This window comes from Pygocentrus nattereri, chromosome 5, assembly GCF_015220715.1.
Source record: "Pygocentrus nattereri isolate fPygNat1 chromosome 5, fPygNat1.pri, whole genome shotgun sequence".
NCBI classification, from domain to species: Eukaryota; Metazoa; Chordata; class Actinopteri; order Characiformes; family Serrasalmidae; genus Pygocentrus; species Pygocentrus nattereri.
Window position 1 is genome coordinate 29,466,942 of NC_051215.1, and position 19,700 is coordinate 29,486,641.

Consider the following 19,700-nt stretch of genomic DNA (forward strand, 5'->3'; position numbering starts at 1 on the left):
GCAAATCCTGGTTGATAATGTGTTAAAATATGGTTGAACATTTCTAAATGTGACATTTCGTTGACCCTTTATTTTGAGTGGCCCTTTTTAGATGAAGCGATCTCTCAACAGACTCTCAGTAACATATCAAAAACATGAGGGTTATGTTTAGGGCCAGGCCTAGGGTTAGGATTAGGTTCTGGGTTGAAGTTAAGATTAGGGTTAGGATTAGGTTCTGGGTTGAAGTTAAGATTAGGGTTAGGATTAGGTTCTGGGTTGAAGTTACGGTTAGGGTTAGGTGTTGGGTGAGTTTGGTAAGGTTAGGTTTTACATAATGGAAGTAACATATTTACTTCCATTAAGTAGATGCATTGTTATGTATCAATAGAGCATCTGCAACATATTTACTTGAGTGTATTGAGATGTTTCACTACTGCTACTTCACTGATATGTTGTTGATATGTTATTAGTAATCTGTTAAGAGTTTATCAATAATCTGCAAAGGACCACTCCAATAAAGTGTTCCCGAAGTTGCACTTTGTGAGTGGTAGGTCCTGCTTCTTTTCCTCTCACCTCACTTGCTTTCAGGCTGGCGTGTTTTACAGAAGACGAGGAATAACTGCATCTCATTAGAAAGCTATCTTGTAGCTTTTGTTTATGATCAAAACATGGCACACTGAGCCAAGACATGCAAAGAAAACCTCTCTTCCATGACACGCACATTAGAGCGATGCATAACACTTTATTAACAGGAAATTGTGCAAGAAAAGCTGCACTTAAGATCTGAGACTTTGGATAGCTTTGCTTTTGGTGACATCTGGAATGAAACCATTTACAAAGAGCTTAGAACTAATTTTCATCTTGTTTTGTGATTTGATTTGACTTTATTAGATTTATGAGTTATCCTTTCTCCCAATGAACAAATGTCATTTGAGTTTTTATTTGTTTGTTTGTTTTTAACCAGATGCCCCTTCAGGCAGATCTGGTAAAAATGTGTTTCTATAAGTTGGCTTAGTGTAATTTATTATAGCAGTTAACTTTTCTTGTTTATCTTGTTTTATTTAGGAATCTAAGTAGTGAAGCCACTGAAGCGCCATTGTTTTCTGCCACTTTTTAAAGATGATCTTCTTCTACATTTTAGCTTTTTTGAAACTTGGCAGCTTGATAGAAGCCTATTATGAATGAATACAGAAGTATAGTGTACAAAGTAGTGTACATACACTAGTGTAGGGTAGTGTATAGCATGCACAGTAACTTACATTTTATAATTACTGGTCAAATTCCATGTTCTGTTGATTTCCTAAGTAAAAATAAGTAAACAGTAAACACAGCCACTAAAGAGAACACACTTCTAAATATTTTAATGCACTCTTACTGTTTGTGTTTACAGAATTCAACACATTAGGGAGAAAAAATAAGACATAAAATGTGGCATATCCAAGAGACATGTTCATCTATGTTCATCTAAGTCCAGGAAGTTTCAGTCCGTATTTGATTCCCCCTAAAAATGACAAAAAAAAAAAAAAAAATTCTTTCAGAGACTTGCAAGGTTACTGTAAGTGATGCTGTATCATGGCACCGATTGCCATCCCTCACTGGGGCCACATACAAAAGCTATGATTAAACAACCATAACTTATCACAAAATATGAGAACACCTTTAACAAATCTTATTAACTCTAAAATGTAAATCATAGTTTCACCAAAAAGGGTTCTGCTATGGTTACAAACTTGACATTGTAATAATAGAAGAACCCTTTTTGGTGCTATATAGAACCTTTTTCTATGCATGATGCTGTGTAAATGTAGATATTTGTGTGTGCGTGTGTGTGTGTGTGTGTGTGTGGCCAGAATAGTGCAGTATGCTGTTTCATATCAGCCAATAAGTTAAGCTGACAAAATAGCTAAATAGCCAAATTTATTTTAGAGTGAAATAAAATGACCGGAAATACCGTTAAGTTGTTAATCATGGCTACTATATTGGTTCTAGCTGTCTCTGATGCAGGTGGAAAATGAACTAGAACCGTAAGTTCATGTTTGGGTTAGTTCTTGTTTTTGAATGTGCAGCAGGAGAACACCCTTATAAAGCTTGCAGTGAAATGTACGGCTGGTCAGTTTTTATAATTCTATGACCATGATTAACCACACAAAACTGTGAATCTGTCAACCAGGGAATACATGTTCAAAATTTGCTTTCTGATATTCTGATATTTTGATTTACAGAGCAGTTTTCATACTGGTGGCAGCTCACAGTGCTTTAAAGACAAGTGATAAAGTTTGAAAGTTTGAAAATAAAGTTGAGTTTTTCTTCTATTGTAGTTCCTCTTCAGGAACAGCAATTTAAGGACGGTATAGGCCAGTACCAAATCTTAGATAATGAACATATGAACATATGTGGCTGCCTGGGCCGGCCACTTGAGTGACACTGTATTGCAGCTATGAGACTGCCTAGACTAGTGATGTTAGGCTGCACTTAAATGGTATCCCTTTGTGGCTAAGGACATTATTGGCCTTTGAGGCTTCCTAGGTCTCCTTTGTGGTCCACTGTAGTTGCGTTGTGAGACTTTGGCTGAGGACTCTTTTTGGGCTCGCTAAGTGACTCTATACCATGGTCAGTGATGCTAAACATCGGTAAGACTAAGGAGATGGTACTCGACTTTAGGAAGACCAAACCTGTCTTGTCAGTAGTCACAATTGATGATGTTGGTGTGGGGGTGGTCGGGACATACAAATATCTGGGTGTGCGCTTGGACAACAAGCTGGACTGGAGCTGTAACACTCTCGCGGTGTACAAGAAAGGCCAAAGCTGTCTCTTCTTCCTGAGGAGGCTGAGGTCTTTTGGTGTGTGCGCTAAGCTCCTTTGGACATTCTACCAGACTGTTATAGCAAGTGCTCTATTCTATGCTGTTGTATGCTCGGGTAGCAGCATTAACAAAAGTGCTCTGAACAAAATCAACAAACTTATTAGGAAGGCTGGCTCTGTTAGTTCAAGCTGGACTCTTTGGAGGTTGTGGCAGAACAGAGGACGCTCAACAAGCTGCTAGCCATCTTGGACAACACTTCACGCCCTCTGCATGCTGCACTGGATGAACGGAGAAGCACATTCAGTGGGCATCTGTTACAGCTGCGCTGTGATAAAGAGCGCTGTGTGAGATCTTTTTTACCCACTGCTATAAGGCTCCACAACGAGTCTCCTTACTGCAGAGATGGTACTGATTCCCTGCTGTCTGAACTGTGCTGAACCACATCTTTGTATCTCCTCTTCGATTAATACACACTGTGCAATATATCACAACTATTACTGTAATGGCACTTTTCATTATGCACTTTACACTACAATATTGATACAACTCAGAGTTAGTCATGTCAATAATATGTGCTGTTAGAGTGCTCATACCACTCAGTGCCTGCTGTCTGTAAATACAGTGAATCTGTCTCGTATGCCATGTGAATATGTATATATGAATAGATATACTTTTATAATGTATTTTATTTCTCTTGTACTTTAACTTATGTCTAGATTTATTTCTATTCTGTATTTTTCTGCATAGTTTATGTAAGCTTCTGTGTAATTATATGTCTTGCTACTGAAACATTGTAATTTCCCTCCAGGATCAATAAAGTTCTATAAAGATCACTCGTTGATAATGTATTTTGTTCTTTTCTGATTAGAAAAAATGTCCTTTAACATGGGAAACGCACTATATAAATAATAGTGAAGTTGATGTGAAAACTGATATTTTGCTTCCCAAAGATATCACCTTCAAGAAGATTTCAAAGAAAAAATCAAAGGCCCTAAGATTGAATCTTGTGGGATTTCATAAGAACTGTTAAGCCTTTTGATTTTCCAGTGAAAGAAAGAACTGCCTATTCATTAATTGTAACTTAAAGTGTTTTAAAACCATGCCTCAGAGGGCTACCCAGTTTTAAAGACTGTAGTTTACAATCTTGTAATCAGCTGTATCGAGTGTACTAACATCCCATTAGACAAAACTTGTAATTTATCTTTGTGAGTTGTATGTATCAGAAAACAAATCTTCCATTAAAGTACTTCTAAACCATATAGTTTGAGCTCAGTGTAAACAAAAGGTGTAATGATTGTTGCTATCCTTTGTGTGTCAAGTTAACATCAAGATCTCTATTATCTGTGTTTTGTTGTCTCTCAGCATGTTTTTTAGTCTTGAAGCTTTGATAAATCTCAGCTCAGTGTGTCTAATGACAGAGAACCATGTCATAGGTTATAATTCACATGTAGCTCTGGTTAGTCGTCATTGCTATGCTGTGAGCTGTGACAGTTCATTGGCTCAGTGTTGTATATTGTGGCGCGTAGGGTATGATCATTATCATTAGTGGGGCTGTTTTTTTTTTCCACACTTCATTTTGCTCCAGGCAGATCAATGATGAAGCATTTATATGTCTCCCAAAGGGAAGTGATGTCATCTCACTTGGCATGTGGAACAACAGAGCAGTGCTCTGAGGTCAAGCATTGTCAGTCGCATGATTTCTTGCGTGCTATAATCGGGGCTGATGAATATTTTTTCCAAAGAAATTTACTTTTCCTTTCTTGTGGCTTTAGTCGTGAGTAATGTATACGGTAAGCAATTATTAATAATTAGTAACTCAAACTCTTCCAGAAATATTAATGTAAGGAACAGGCTTTTGGACTTTTACCCTGAAACTTCTGTTCAGCTGAACTACAAACTCTTCAAGGCTTGTTAATTTACAACTGTATTATTTTTAAAACCTTTCCCAGGTTGTGGTAACAGCCAAGACCTTTTTCGTGTGGAGTGCCCTCACGTATTTTTGTATTTGAAGTATGCTTGGGTTTCTTGATTCACACAAAACCACTGGAAAAAAAAAAAGTTTTGAGCTTGTGCTAACTGGCAGAAGGGAAGTGTGGGAAGAGTGAGTGAGCTGTACAGGAGGAGGATGGATTTCCAAAGGCTTTTGAGTTCTTACATTGAACACTGAAATCTCTTTAGCCTAATTAAATATCAATCTAGCTCACTGCTTCTTTGCCATTTCCCTTAAAAGTGTCTATTTCTGCTGTGCTGGAAAGTGGACTGGCTTTGCCTAAATCCACCTCACTCTCACTCCCATAGGAACCGATCTGGACTTTCAGAGCATTTTGTATCTCATAAATTAGGATGTACTGACTGTGAGACTCAGAACTGAAGACTTTTGATGTTCACTGCCATCAGCATGTCAGGATAAGCACTTCTACTTTATAAACAGCTGGCTTTCCAAACATGAATATGTACATTTCCAGCTGTTTTGCCTTGTGACTTGCTATGTATGAATGAACTGATTTACAGAAACATCCCGTATGTATGTGAACAGCTCATTTCAGGCCTTCATTCTGATTGTCTCAGCTTGGGTGGCTCTTTTGAAAATTAGCCCCCCCACCCTTAAGACTTCCTGGAAGACTCCTTTTATCCTCTCTACATTTTCAATACCTTTTATCAATGTAAAGACTGCTTTGGGCATTTTTCTTTGTTTTATCAGACAAACCGTAGACACTATATGCTTTGTCTTTCTTCCTCTCTTTTGGCTCCAGCACTTGAGCAGGACACCACAAGACCACATCCTCTGGACCTATTGCCTACAACCAGATACCATGAATAATGGATGCTCACTTGAAGGGCCTGTGTTTCATTTCTGTGTGTTCAAGGTGCCAGATTGTAGTGATTTGTTTACATGGAGGTCCAGTATGTTCTTTGTAGAAGAGTTGCCCATGCCAGGCCTTCTAAACTCAACTCAGTGCTATTTTAGAAGGGTGGTCTGAACCTTTAAGCCAAAAAGAATAAACTGGTCATCAAATAAAATAGGAGAAATGCTTTTTCAAGTGTCTGTAATGTTGTCATTTCCTTTATGTGCCCACCAAAAAAAGGGCTGATTCTGTTTTTGCTGGTTTCGTTTTTACTGTTACTAATTTACTTAACCCTACACTCTCTTTCTTTCCTTATATTTTTGATTCAGGTATTCACTGGATGTGCTTTTTGCTGACCGAAGTGCTTTTTTTCTGCTGTTTTCAAACAGAGATGCATTTTGTATGGCTATTAATGGCTTATTGACCGTTTTGATACTGCCATGCTCTCTTCATTATATTTACCTTCTCTCACAGAGGTATCTAGCCAAGTTTGCATAGCCAGATACAACCTCATTTTATGACTGAGGTTGATAAGTCAAACATTTGTTCATGTAGTAGGCCTGCATGTAAATGGGTTTTTACTGAATATGACAGCCTTGCATAACAGTGATGTTTGCCTACTGATGCAATGAAACCAACCCAGTCAGAAGCTCGCAGTAAAAAGTGAAAGTCACCTTTTATCATAAAGGGGTTCAGCAAAACTCAGTGTTGAGGGACAAGCAAGGGTGAAATCTAGAAATGCCAAAAAAAAAAAAACCAAATAAATAAATAAAGAAATAAAGAAAGAAAGACAATCACAAAAACAGGCAACCAGTTCCAAAGAGCGAAAAAAAAGAAAGAAAATGAAGTTAAAGTGTCCAAAGTAAGATCATAAAGGACAAAGTACAATCAGACTAAATGCTCAGTGGCTCTCACCAGAAGAAACAATACCTCACAAAGTACCTAAGCTAAAAGCCCAGGCTTTAACTAACTCTAACAGATCATATGACAAGAGATACAGGTGAAGGTTAATACTCAGGAGACTGCAAGCGATGATTGGAGCACTGTGGAGTGTCAGAGGATTCTGGGAGATTGAGTTCATGCACGCTTCAGAGCCGGAAGGATGTATGACAACCAACTGTTGCTAAATATATGCACATTTGTGCGCACTTGGCTTACAGCATTTGTCGATAATTATTGCTAATCAGACTTAATGATGTTAGATATGAAGACTGGGTTTCAGTTGTTTGAGGAGTTTCTAAATCTGATTGGCTGACCCTATAAACACTTGACAAAGTATTAATCCGAGGTGAACAACTGGAGCTGGCATCATGGTATAGAGTGACTAAGCTAGCCAAGAAAAAGTCCTTGGGCATTGGAAAGTCTCACACTGTACAGGCCTTCGGCCTGGGAAGACTCGAAGGCCGAAAATGTCATTACCAACAAAGGGATAGCATTTTCATGGAGGCAGCTGCTCCAAACAGACAGCTTCAAAAGAACAAAAGGTTCTTAATGTCATAAGGGTGCCATCATTGTTCGACACAGTTTGTTAAAGGTCCCAGTGTAACGTTTGTCTTTGTCAGACATACAGATATATTAATATACATTTGATGCCAGGAAAGAAAGTAAATCATTTGTTCATTAAACCATAAAGATATACACAGATGGGCTATTAGCTTTAATCACATTTATTACCACATAACATAAACCATATTGTTCACAAATTGTTGATATTTACAGAAAAAATATGGCTCTCCCACCTTTGAAATACCAACCTAACCCCTGAGTAGATATGATGTATGGAGAAATTTATGTGCATCAAGTGACAGGAAGTCCTGACAACAGTGCATGACTAGTTACAAAATTCCAAAAAAAAGGAACACTCTTCAGTTTCCTCTTATTGTTGTTGTTATTAGTATTTTACTTTCTTAAGGTCATGAATAACATACTTTCATATTTTATTCTACACTCTTTGAACTGTCACTCGGCAGGACCCCTGTTGTCACTGGAGTGGTACCCATAAGGGTACATCTCAGTACCTTTAGTCAGGGAACATAACTGTACCATAATCCATTGATATGATATTTTCTAACCATTTTCAGAACCATTATTTCTAACAGTGTATAGTAGAAGTCAAAATAGTATATATCTTCATAAAACTCACTCACCATTTATTTTGAACTGCCCTTGGACAAATATATAGTTCCAAATAACACACCCCATTATTTTGATGCTGATTTGTGGTTGACTGATGCTGGTTTGTGGCCAGGAGATTCGCAAGTCAATTCATGCAAATGCAAGTCAGGCCTTGAGACTTTGATCAAGAATTTTAATGTCATTATTAGCTGCAGGCATTGAACTGCACATAAGTAAACCTGACTAAAACCCCATCAGCTGTTTTACACAACTTCAAATATCAAACATTTAAAAAACTTTGTATCTGAAGAACAGAACTACTGCCCTACATGCAGTAAAGAAATAAGCAAAACTGCTTTAAACAACTGGTTAGTCTGTAGTTTGTATAATAAGTGTGCCAGCTAGTGCAACAGCTAATCCAAGTTTTAATGGAATATGATCTATAACTTACTAAAACTTTAGCTAGATTAGCTGGCAAATTCTGCTAAATTAGCTATTGCGGAATAGCTAATTTAGCAGAATTTGAGCTGGAATACTTGCTACATGCTGGTCAGTTGTTTCAGACTGAAAGTTTTTCTGTAATGTGAAGTTATTTGAAGATGTATCAAACGCGATGGTACTGCGAGCAGTTAAGGGTGAGTCTGAGTCGCAAGTTAGTCAACATGCGATTCCATGTCACTGCCTCGAGTCCCCATCTGTGGTTTGTGGTGTCTTGTTTCATTACATACCTACCAGTAAAACACAGCACGGTTCTTTTTAGCTTTTAACCCTTTCACATAGACTACAGTTAAACTTCACCTAGATTTTTACAGTTTTACTCATAAATATGTGTATATATATATATATATATATATATATATATATATATATATATATATATATATATATATATATATATATATATATGTGTATATATATATATAAATTTCCATTAGTGCCCATGTGTCAAACATAATGTATTTACCATGTTGCATTATTAATGGTGTGCTAAAGAGAGAAAAAAAGCATGAATGGCCTATTCAGTTCGCTTATGCCTTTACAGGGGGAATAAGCCAACTGTATGTGATTTTGACATTGGGTAAAGCTGGCCCCCCTTCTAGTTCCTTCAGTCTGTGCCAGGCTCTGATCCCTCCAAAGCAAGACGGCTGACATCATTCCTTCCAGACGTTGGGGCTTGTTATTGCTGCCATTCCAGGACTTGACGCTGTAGCTGAGCAAACATTTCAGAGGACTTCACAGGGGCTCTGTCATTCCGGCAACAGAAGCGTTGCAGTGGGGCAGCACGCTAACATGCAACAGGGTGGGGGAGCTGCGTGACTTCTTTAATTACATAGCATGGAGATGGGCTGCATTAGCACCCAGAGCGAAGCTATCATTTATAGGCCTAGTCGCTTATGAGCTGTAAAGCTGCTCATCTTAGGGGGGCTGTTGAATTAGCTTTAGCCATAAAAGACTTCTGAAGAGCAAGTGTTTATGCTGTTTACACACACACACACACACACACACACACACACACACACACACACGTTTGGTCAAGTGATGTTTGCAATGAAAAACATATATAAAGAGGCAGTTTGCTGTACAACAAGGCTTTCTAATGTCACTAATCGGAACTCTTCAAACCACATCCTTAGTTTTACTCGTAAGAGTTCAAGAGTGTGCAGACTGATCATGTATGGAAACTAAGAGTAAAAGATCTTGGTCTTCTACTGAAGTGATCTGAGCGAAGGGATGACAGCAAGCCAGTGTAACATGTGCACATTGCTCAGTGATGCAGGAAAGATGTGCTTCCATCTCCTAAAAACTGGTCCTATGTTGTCCCTTTGGCTCTGTGTACTTAGTGCTCATGGCCAAGATTAACAGACAGCTTTATAGGGGCTGCTCAGACTATCACCCCCATCCCTCACATTCTTTTGTTCCTGTACACACTTAGCTTGCTCCAGTAATAGGGGACAGCCCCTGAATCACACTGCATCCTCACCTCGTCAGAGGCTGCTGTGATGGTCAGCTTTGAACCATGGGGGCTTACCCATATCCATTGCTCATCTCTCTAGCTTTCAGAGTTCAAGGCCCCTCAGGGCACCTCTCTTGGCCCCATGCATTTTCTCCAGACCACCAAAACCAACATGCCTCTCTGCCTATTGTGCTGTAGCTTCCACATGAGGCTGGATGTTGATTTGGCACCACTAAATGGTTTGGACAGCATTTGATCCAGCCTAATCCCAGCAAGCGAGAACAGACTGGACCGGTGTTCCCTCCTAATGGAAGAACTACTTTTGACACATGGTCCAACACCTGTGTTTAAATCCACATGCACACTCTTAAACATGAAGCTTCCTACATGGTTCTTTGCTTGGATGTCTGGTTCTAGGCAAAATAAATGTAGAACTTTTATATTATGTGGAGCTTCTTTAAATATCTGCCATTTACAAGGACATAGTGTCATTGACATGCAGGCCTGTAGCTTCTACAAAAATAACCCAAATAGTACACATCAAAAACAATCTAAGATCCTTCGCCTTTTAACCATAATATGAAATAATACAGTATGTAACCAACATGACATCAATAATAAGCTTCTGGGTATATAACATACTGTGTTAATGCAGTTTATTCATTATATGTACTTAAATCTGTCCACCTGCTTAAGCAGCCTTGCCTACCAAATCTAACCAAAATTTGCCCAGTGTGGTGAGAAACTGCCAGTATGGCAAAATTGTTGATGCAAAAGGATCAAAGCTATTTAAATGCTTGTAGCACCTCCTTGTGAATAATTTGTCAGCCTGCCAAATATGAGTGAGTGAGTGAGAGAGTGAGAATGAGTGAGAGAGAGAGAGAGAGACAGAAGCCAGAACCATGAGATGCTTCATATCTAAAATTCGGGAACTATAAGAGGTTCTTCAGTGTCAATGCTCCAAATAACCCTTTTATTTTTAAGAGTAATACTCTCGCTCTTTATGCTGAATTCTAGTTATAAACCGAAGAGGTCAAATCATATACAGTAATATGTGCAAAGTCACTAATTGTTTCAACTACTCATGGTATTCAAAACTGATACAGAGCACACTGTAGGAAAATGTTTTTTTTCACTCTTCCAAACCTTACATGGTTGTCATATTTGCCTGAAGAACTGTTTAGTCATACCCCTCTCTCAATCTCTCTCTCTCTCTCTCTCTCTCTCTCTCTCTCTCTCTCAAAGGTCAAGGTCCAACCCTATTTAACATTAACCATGTTTTCCATTAACCATCAATGAAACTGTTTTTTGTCAAGCACAGTGCTTGTGTACAGAGATGTCAATGACTTTGTGCTGTGTGATGATTAAGCCCATCTCCATAGTTCTACAGAACAGACCAAAAAGTTGTCAAGTGAGTATTTGGAGCAACTTCATGTTGCTCTGATGAGGGCAGAAAGATGACTACTGCTATGACCGTTGGTGCTCTTCCACTCACTGTGGAAAGACCTCATAAAACTGAGATACAGTATGTCACAAATGTGTTCCAGCAACATTTTTGCAGGTGCACTCTAAAAATATATACTTAGAGGATATGATGAGGTTGTGGAGAGTAGAACGTAGGAATTTAAACATGAAAAAACTTCTAAATGGTTCCTTTAAAATTCTTTACAGCCACCCATTCCAATAAAATGATGCCAATAACATTTCAAAACACCATGGAAAAACCTTGTTCAATTAATTTGCTTAACTACAGACAGTTGTTTAACAGTGTAGATGTTGATTTAGTGTAAGTCATCTGTGTTGTCCACCTTGGGTCAAGTAAAATCAATTATTTAGAGTTCAAGAGTTCAAGCCCAAGTGATGCCACAGCCATCCAAGGCCTCTTTTCCGCTGCAGGGCCAAATGGTTCTGAACGCGGAGAGTAATCGTTCCAGTGGCATTTACACATGGACACAGTTTGACATGGAACGCATGGTTAGCCAACCGTACTCGGAGCCACAGAACTGCTCGTTGGGATGATGTAATGACATAGCTGTTCACTCTTGTGCCCCAGCATCATACTGCGCTATTTCAAACGCCAGAAGCATTCAAATAAATTCAGCTTGCTCAAATAAGCGAAAGCAGTGCATGATTTTAAATCCATCATTCAGTAAACATCAAAGCTTCAAGCTAACATTAATTTCTAACGCCTAAACATGTTGAAGTGAACAGGTGGTTAGCATTAGTTTAGCTAGCATGCTGCCAGCGCTGCTCACCACAAAACAGATTTGATTCTGACTAACAAAAGCTTTACTTAAACAAATTCAGATGATAATGACTCACGTCTGAAGAAGCAAGTGGCTGATATCAGAGGGACAGAAAGCTGAAATTGACCTCTTCTCTGGTGTCTGAAGCTGCAGCCTCCTAGCTAATCTAAGCTCTTCTCTCCTAGCTAACTTAGCAAAAGAGATCCAAACACCATAGTGCATGTTTGATTAAACTAACTGTAGATGTTAAAAACTAATAATAACAAGAGCAAGGTCCACTGATAGGTGTTGGAGTACAGAAAGTCAAAATCGGACCTCTATTTTTAGAGCTTTAAGCTGTAGCCTGCTAGGCTAAGCTAACGTGAATTCACAGTGCCTACACTGTTTTAGTAAACCAACACTTAAAAACACCCATTTAGAGGATAAAGAGAACACAAATGTGTTTTGTGGTGCTTTGAGTTGTATCTGGTTGTGCGATGCTAATGCTAATGTAGTTATCCGGCTACAGGTGAAACCCACTGCCGTACAGTCTGTTTAACAGATGCTCATAAGACTTGTATACAGGAAAACAAGATGAGAGCACGCTGAGAGAGACTGGAGTTGGAGTGAAAGATGGAGTCAAACGTGTTGTTGGGTGGCATGTATGTTAGTGTTAGCCTTTTAGCAGCTAGCCATGTGTTTGTGTAGCTTCTTGGGATTTCCTGGTTCCAATTTAGTGGTATAACAGATGGAAACAGAAACCGTAACTGGTCTCATGAGTCTGGACCAGCATGGAATGGCCCAGTACAGCCCTGAGAACAAACCCTTCAGTAGGACAGGATGGCCCTCACTCTCCCAGTGACTTAGTGCAATGCTAGCCATGCAAGCATCTTTCAGCTGATGCAACATAATTGGCAGTTAATTCCCCTCAAAGTGTGTTGATGTGTCCAGTGATGTTGCATTGACAGCAGTAAATATACGTGGTAGAGCTTTGCGTCATGGAGCAAACTCATGTTAGCCTTCACCCTCCTTAGCTGGTGCTAACTGGTGACACTGTGTGATGTGAGAAGACCTAGCTAGGGGATGGAATTAACCACTAACAGGTTCTTTAGGCAACTGAAATGGTGTTTGGGTAAGGTTCTTGGTACATATTTGGCTATTTATAAGATTGTATACAGCCTGTACTCTGTTTTTACTCTAATAAGTTCCTGTTGGACATGACTCACTGTTCTACTCTCTACACAAACTATTGCTGCAGTGGGCTGCAGTGGGAAGTACATAGACCCAAATCCCCAAAGGCCCAGGTCCCTTTATGTATTCTGTATTTGGTTAAAACGGAGAGGTAACAAAACCCCAAACCCACTGGGCAGTTTTGATTTATGCAAGTGGGGCAACATTTGATATTCATTTCCGCAACTGTGGCCAGCTAAAAAAAACAACCACAAACAGAAACATACCTACAATGGAACAGTGTAGCACCATGTGCGTGAGTATGTCCTATTTTAGCAGTGTTTCTCCTTTTTTGAGTTTTATTTAATGCTCAGCAGATGTTTGTGCTCTGACAGATGTAAATGTCCGTAATTATTAAAAACACCTTCTAGTTATGAAGTAACCAAAGCAGACTTGTTTTATATAATAGAAATTGTGGATTTTGTGTGAGAAAAAGTGATCCAGAAAGCTATTGAAAACAATCAGCAATCACTGTCTGCTTCCCAAGACGAAAGCTTAAGGAAATGTGGTCTGACCTTTTGGGTCAGAGAAATAAGGGAATAAGGATGCGAGGTTAATTCAATTCAGTGTTGAGAGTAGAGGAGAAATCACAACTGGCTGGGGAGAAAAAAAAGGAGACACTATTATCACAAGTCTTAACTCTTACTGTAAATGTTTGGACAAATTTAGCCTCTTGTCAACTCTGTATGTGCTCGTTTATCATTTCTGGCTGTAATGGTCAGATGGTCAGTCTATGTTGTCAAGCACAAGAAATCATTCAAATCCAAATGTTAAAGCTTACAACCATATTCTTAAAACTGGTTTCTCAAGGGTTCTTTAGCAAAGATAATGGTTGTATGAAAACCATAACAATGGCCATTTGAATGCTTCAGCACACTCAAAAGCCTTAAATCACTACTGGTGGTTTTAATCATTTGTCTTGCATTGATGTTACTCAACAAATGAATGCATGGAAATCAGTGAAACTGACTCAGTTACATACGTTTTTATTTGATTAATGCTAATTTGTTGAATAAAACTCTTTTCTTTCCCTGCTATCACCTATGAATCAGAATGTCAATTGAAAGCCAGGCCTTCCCATCCAACATCAGTGCCTGAACTCACAAACATTCCCAAGATTCACTCCAACATCTTTGGAAACCCTTTGTACAATCTTTAATCGCAATCTTCAAGGGTTCTTTAGTAAAGAAAATGGTTCTGTATAGAAACATGAACACTCAAAGAACCGTTGCATGTTTAACCTCTTAAATGGCCAGGGCACAAAGTTTTATTACACACTTTTATAAACTAAGAGTAGCTTAGCCAGTTTGCATTGTAGTCCCTGTAGTTACTGAATAATAGGAATAGCCTTAATATAAAACAAGCTTGGGATTTGAAGGGGTTACCAAATTTACATAGCTTTAGCTAAATCTTTTGAACTTATATTGCTTCTTACTTTCAATGGCTAAAGATAACTATATTTATTTAGATGAATGTAAGCATAATTCATAAAAATGAGCAGTCCAATTTATTAGCATTTACTCTAAACAATCTGTCATTTATTTGAATTCATTAATTACACATCACTCAATCAAATATCTACACTAGAATTTGGCAATGAACTAGGAAATTATTTACTTACAATTGAATGTTTTTAATAGATTTGATTTAAATAGTGTTTAACTTGAGTTACTTTACTACACTTGATTTAAAAGCAGTCATTGCACTGAAATTTAGGATAGAAGTTATGTCCAAGAGAAGTGGTTCTTCAAGGGTTTTTCAGTAAAGACATTGATGCTATGTAGAATCATGGACACACAAAGGGCCATTTGCCTGCTTAAATCATTCTTCAGATTGATGGAAAATGTGTTGCATATGGTTCTATATTGAACCTTTATGAAAATGATGCTTGTATTGTTACAAGCTTGACATTATAATAATAGCAGAACCCTTTTTAAAAAGTTCAATGTAGAACCATGTACAGAACATTCTCCATCAATCTGAAGAACCATTTTGCAATGCAAATAAGCTTTTAAACCTGCAGAGTGTTCTTGGTTCTTTATAGAACCACAGTCTATACTAAAGAAGAATGAAAGACCACATAGAGATGGTAAGTAAAACAAGGGGAAAGACACACCAAGTATGCAAATAGAGGAAGCGAGGAGCCAATAAAATTTGAAAACAAGAATTTATCAAAAAGAAATTATCAAATAAAAATAGTGAAATGTTGGGTACTGTGGGATTTTCCTATTTTAAGTACAATAGACTTTGTTTATTGGTGATATGCATCTCAAGATACCAGGTCAATACATGGAAAACACAGTTCTGTCTCTTTTGTTTTCTCATCATTGTCGTTGACTGCTTAATCCAGATAGGGTCGCAGTAGCAGTTGGGAGATCAGAGAATCCCAGATGGCCCTGTCCCCAGCAACTTCCTCCAGCTCATTCCCAGGGACCCCAAGCCGCTCCCAGGCCAACTTGGAGATGTAATCCCTCCAACGGGTCCTAGGACAACCCCGGGGCCTTATCCCAGTAGGACGTGCTTGGTACACCCCCACCTGGAGGTGTCCAGGAGACATCTGAATCAGATGCCTTAACCACCTCAGCTGGCTCCTCTCAATGCGGAGGACTAGTGGCTCTACTCCAAGCTCCTTCCAGATGGCTAAGCTCCTCATCCTATCAAATAGTATGTAGCCCGCCACCCTCCAAAAAAAGCCAATTTCCGCCGCTTGTATTCGTGATCTCATTCTTTTGGTCATTACCCACAACTCATGACCATAGGTAAGGGTCAGGATGTAGACCGACTGGTAAACAGAGAGGTTTGCCTTATGGCTCAGCTCCCTCTTCACCACTACAGTCTGGTACAGTGACCGCATTACTGCTGCCACCTGTCCTGGCTTGCGGCCGATCTCACAATCCCTCTTCCCATCACTCGTGAACAAGACCCCAAGATACTTAAAGTCCTCCACCTGGAGCAAGTCCTTTCCCCTTACCTGGAGTGGGCATGCCATCCTTTTCTGGGCTAAGACCATAGACTCAGATTTGGAGGTGCTGATCCGCATACCAACCACTTCACACTCAGCTGCAAACCGCTCCAGTGAGTGCTGGAGGCAACCATGTGATTCAGCCAAAAGAACAACATTGTCTGCAAACAGCAGAGACGCCACCCTCCAGCCTCCACACATAATGCCCTAATGACCTTGGCTACACCTTGACACCCTGTCCATGAATATCACAAACAGGAGTGGAGACAGGGCACAACCCTGCCGGAGCCCAACGCTAATACTGAAAGGGTCTGATTTAATGCTGAGTATATGAACACAGCTCTCACTCTGGGAGTACAGAGATCGAATGGCCCAGAGTAGTAGTCCCGGTACCTCATACTCCCGGAGGACCTCCCACAAGATATCTCGGGGAAACAGGTTGTAAGCCTTCTCCAAATCCACAAAACACATGTAGACTGGGTTGGCAAACTCCCATGTCCCCTCAATAATCCACAAGAGGGTGAAAAGCTGGTCCATTGTTCCACAGCCGGGACGGAATCCACATTGTTCCTCCTCAATCTGAGGCTCAACTATTGGTCAGAGTCTCCTTTCCAGCACCTTGGCATACACTTTCCCAGGGAGGCTGAGCAGTGTGATAGTTCACACAAACCCTCCAGTCCCCTTTTTTAAAAATGGGGACCACCACTCCAGTCTGCCAGTCCAAGGGTACTGTTCCTGAGGTCCATGCAATATTGCAGAGGCCATGAGGGAGCCATGACAGCCCCACAATATCCAAAGCCTTAAGCATCTCCGGGCGAATCTCATCCATCCCTGATGCCTTGCCACTGAAGAGCTTGCCAACTACCTCCGTGACCTCCACCGGGGAAATTGAGCTTGACACGCCAGAGGCCTCCAACCCTGACTCCTGTAAGGGAGGTATGTCTCCCAGATTAAGGAGTTCTTCAAAGTGCTCCTTCCACCGACCAACAATATCCTCATTTGAAGTCAGAGTTTCTCCACCCTTGCCGAATACAGCTTGGGTGCAGCCACCCCAACCACCTGAGTCGCTGGACAGTTGTCCACAACCTCCTTGAAGCCAACCGAAAGTCTTTTTCCATGGCTTATCCAAACTCCTCCCATGCCCTGGATTTTGCTTCTGCCACCATTGTGGCTGTCACCTTTTTCATCTGTCTGTACCTCTCTGCTGAGTCGGGAGTCCTTCGGGCTGGATGGCCCCTAAAGGTCCCTAAAGGCCTCTTTCTTCAGCTTGACAGCCTCCCTCACCACAGGTGTCCACCAGGGGGTTCTTGGGTTACTGCCCCGACAGGCACCCACAAGCTTTTGGCCACAACTATGCCTAGCAGCTTCCACAATGGAGGTTTTGAACACGGTCCATTCAGACTCCATGTCCCCTACCTCCCCAGGGGCATGAGAAAAGCCCTCCTGGAGGTAGGAGTTGAAATCATTCCGAACAGGGGCCTCCGACAGTCATTCCAAGCACACCCTCGCTATTCGCTTGGGCTTACTGGGTCTGACCATCAGTTTTCCTTGTCATCTGATCCAACTCACCACCAGATGGTGATCAGTTGACAGCTCAGCACCTCTCTTTACCCGAGTGTCCAGAACATACGGTCCCAAGTCAGATGAAACGACAGCAAAGTCGATCATTGACCTCTGACCCAAGCAGCTTTGGTACCATGTACACTTATGAACATCCTTGTGTTCAAACTTGGTGTTTGTTATGGACAATCCATGCCTGGCACAGAAGTCTAATAACAATTCACCATTTGGGTTTAGATCAGGCAGGCTGTTCTTCTCAATCACGCCTCTCCAGGTCGCCCAGTCATTGCCAACATGAGCATTGAAGTCCCCCAGTAAGAAAGACTATGGAGTCTGTAGGCTGGACCCTTTTCAGAACCCCGCCCACTTGCTCCAAGAAGGCCGAATACTCTGACCTGTTGTTTGGTGCATAAGCATGCAGAAAGCGATTTTAATTCGCATTGAGGCGACCCACTCGTGAACTGGGACAAACTCCAACTGCACAGCCACCAGCCGAGGACTCATGAGTATCCCCACTCCCACCTCTCACCCTGTGCAACCCCTGAGTATGAGAGGGACCAACCCCTATCAAGGAGTTTGGTTCCAGAGCCGACAATGCGTGTGGAGGTGAGCCCAACTATATCTAATTGGTACCTCTCAACCTCCTGCACAAGCTCCCGCTCCTTCCCCCCCAGTCAGGTTACATTCCACATGCCAAGAGCCATTTTCTGCCGCAAGGGCCTAGGCCGCCATGGGCCCCCCTGCCATCACCCACTGCCTGTGCAGCATTGCACTGCTCCCCCATACTGGACCTTGCGGGTGGTGGACCCACATGGTCCCCCCAACATTGCCTCTTCAGGCTGAGCCCAGCCGGGTGACATGGGCTGCCTGGCCTGGCTCCAGGGGTAGGTCCCAGTGACCCTATCCCAGGCAGGGTACACGTTCTGTGCCTGGTTATTTTGGATCGTGTTAGTCTGGGCCTTTATTCCAGACCTTTCACCCTGGCAGACCCTACAAGGAGCATATTGCTCCCAACGACTTAGCTCTAAAAATCCCTAGACCACACAAGCCCTTCTGCCACGACAAGGCCCCGATCCAGGAAGGGGCTTGACTTGATCGATTTGGCTTATTTAAAGTTTGGGATAATTATGTTCTTTCAACACTAATACTTGAAGTCATGAAATCCACTTGTTTTCTCTGAACACATACAAGAGCCAGTTCTATGTTTTCTGAGGAAAATATAGAACAGAATATTGCTCAAATGCCTGAAAACATCTTAAAGTAGATTTTGCATCAATTTTTGTTAGAGTGGTTCATCTTTATGAAAGAGAATCTTTTGTATATCACTGTTGTCAGAACAAAACCTTGTATCTCCAAAATGGTAACTTTACAGGAGAAGGAAAAAACATACTTTACTTTTAATGTAAGCCAATGGAACCAGACTTTTTTCCAAGTAATTTTTGGTCATTTCTTGTTTGTCCATTCATCATGAAATTTACACACAGCATAAAGGACAGCAGGCATTTTCAACTTATGTCAAAAACTGAAAAACAATGAAAATGGAGATATGAGGTTTTGTCCCAACAACAGCGATATATTTCTTCAGTAAACCTTTTTCTGAATGATTATAACTAATATAATGACATTATAACTAATGTAATAGCACTTTAATAACAATATAAATGTCTTGATAGAAGCTTTCTGTTCAGAAGAGTGTGTGGAGTTCTGTGAAGATGAGGTTGTTAGACTGGATATGATTACTTTTATGAATGGCTCGGAGGCTTTTGTGGTGGAATGCTTTCTCAATCGTGCATTCCAGTGTCAAATCAAAGCTAAACTGCTCTGTGCGCTGGGGCAGGACAGCAGGAGCGAGAGAGAGATTGAGCAAACCTGCCTGAGGGAGATGTACTGTGTCTAGACTGGTCTAAGGCTGGGTCTTTCTAGGCTGGGCTCTTGTTTTTCTTACTTTTCACATAGGCCTAATAGACTGAAAGCCTCCTTCAGTTTTAATAATAACATTATCATATGTCTGTACTTTACATTGCAA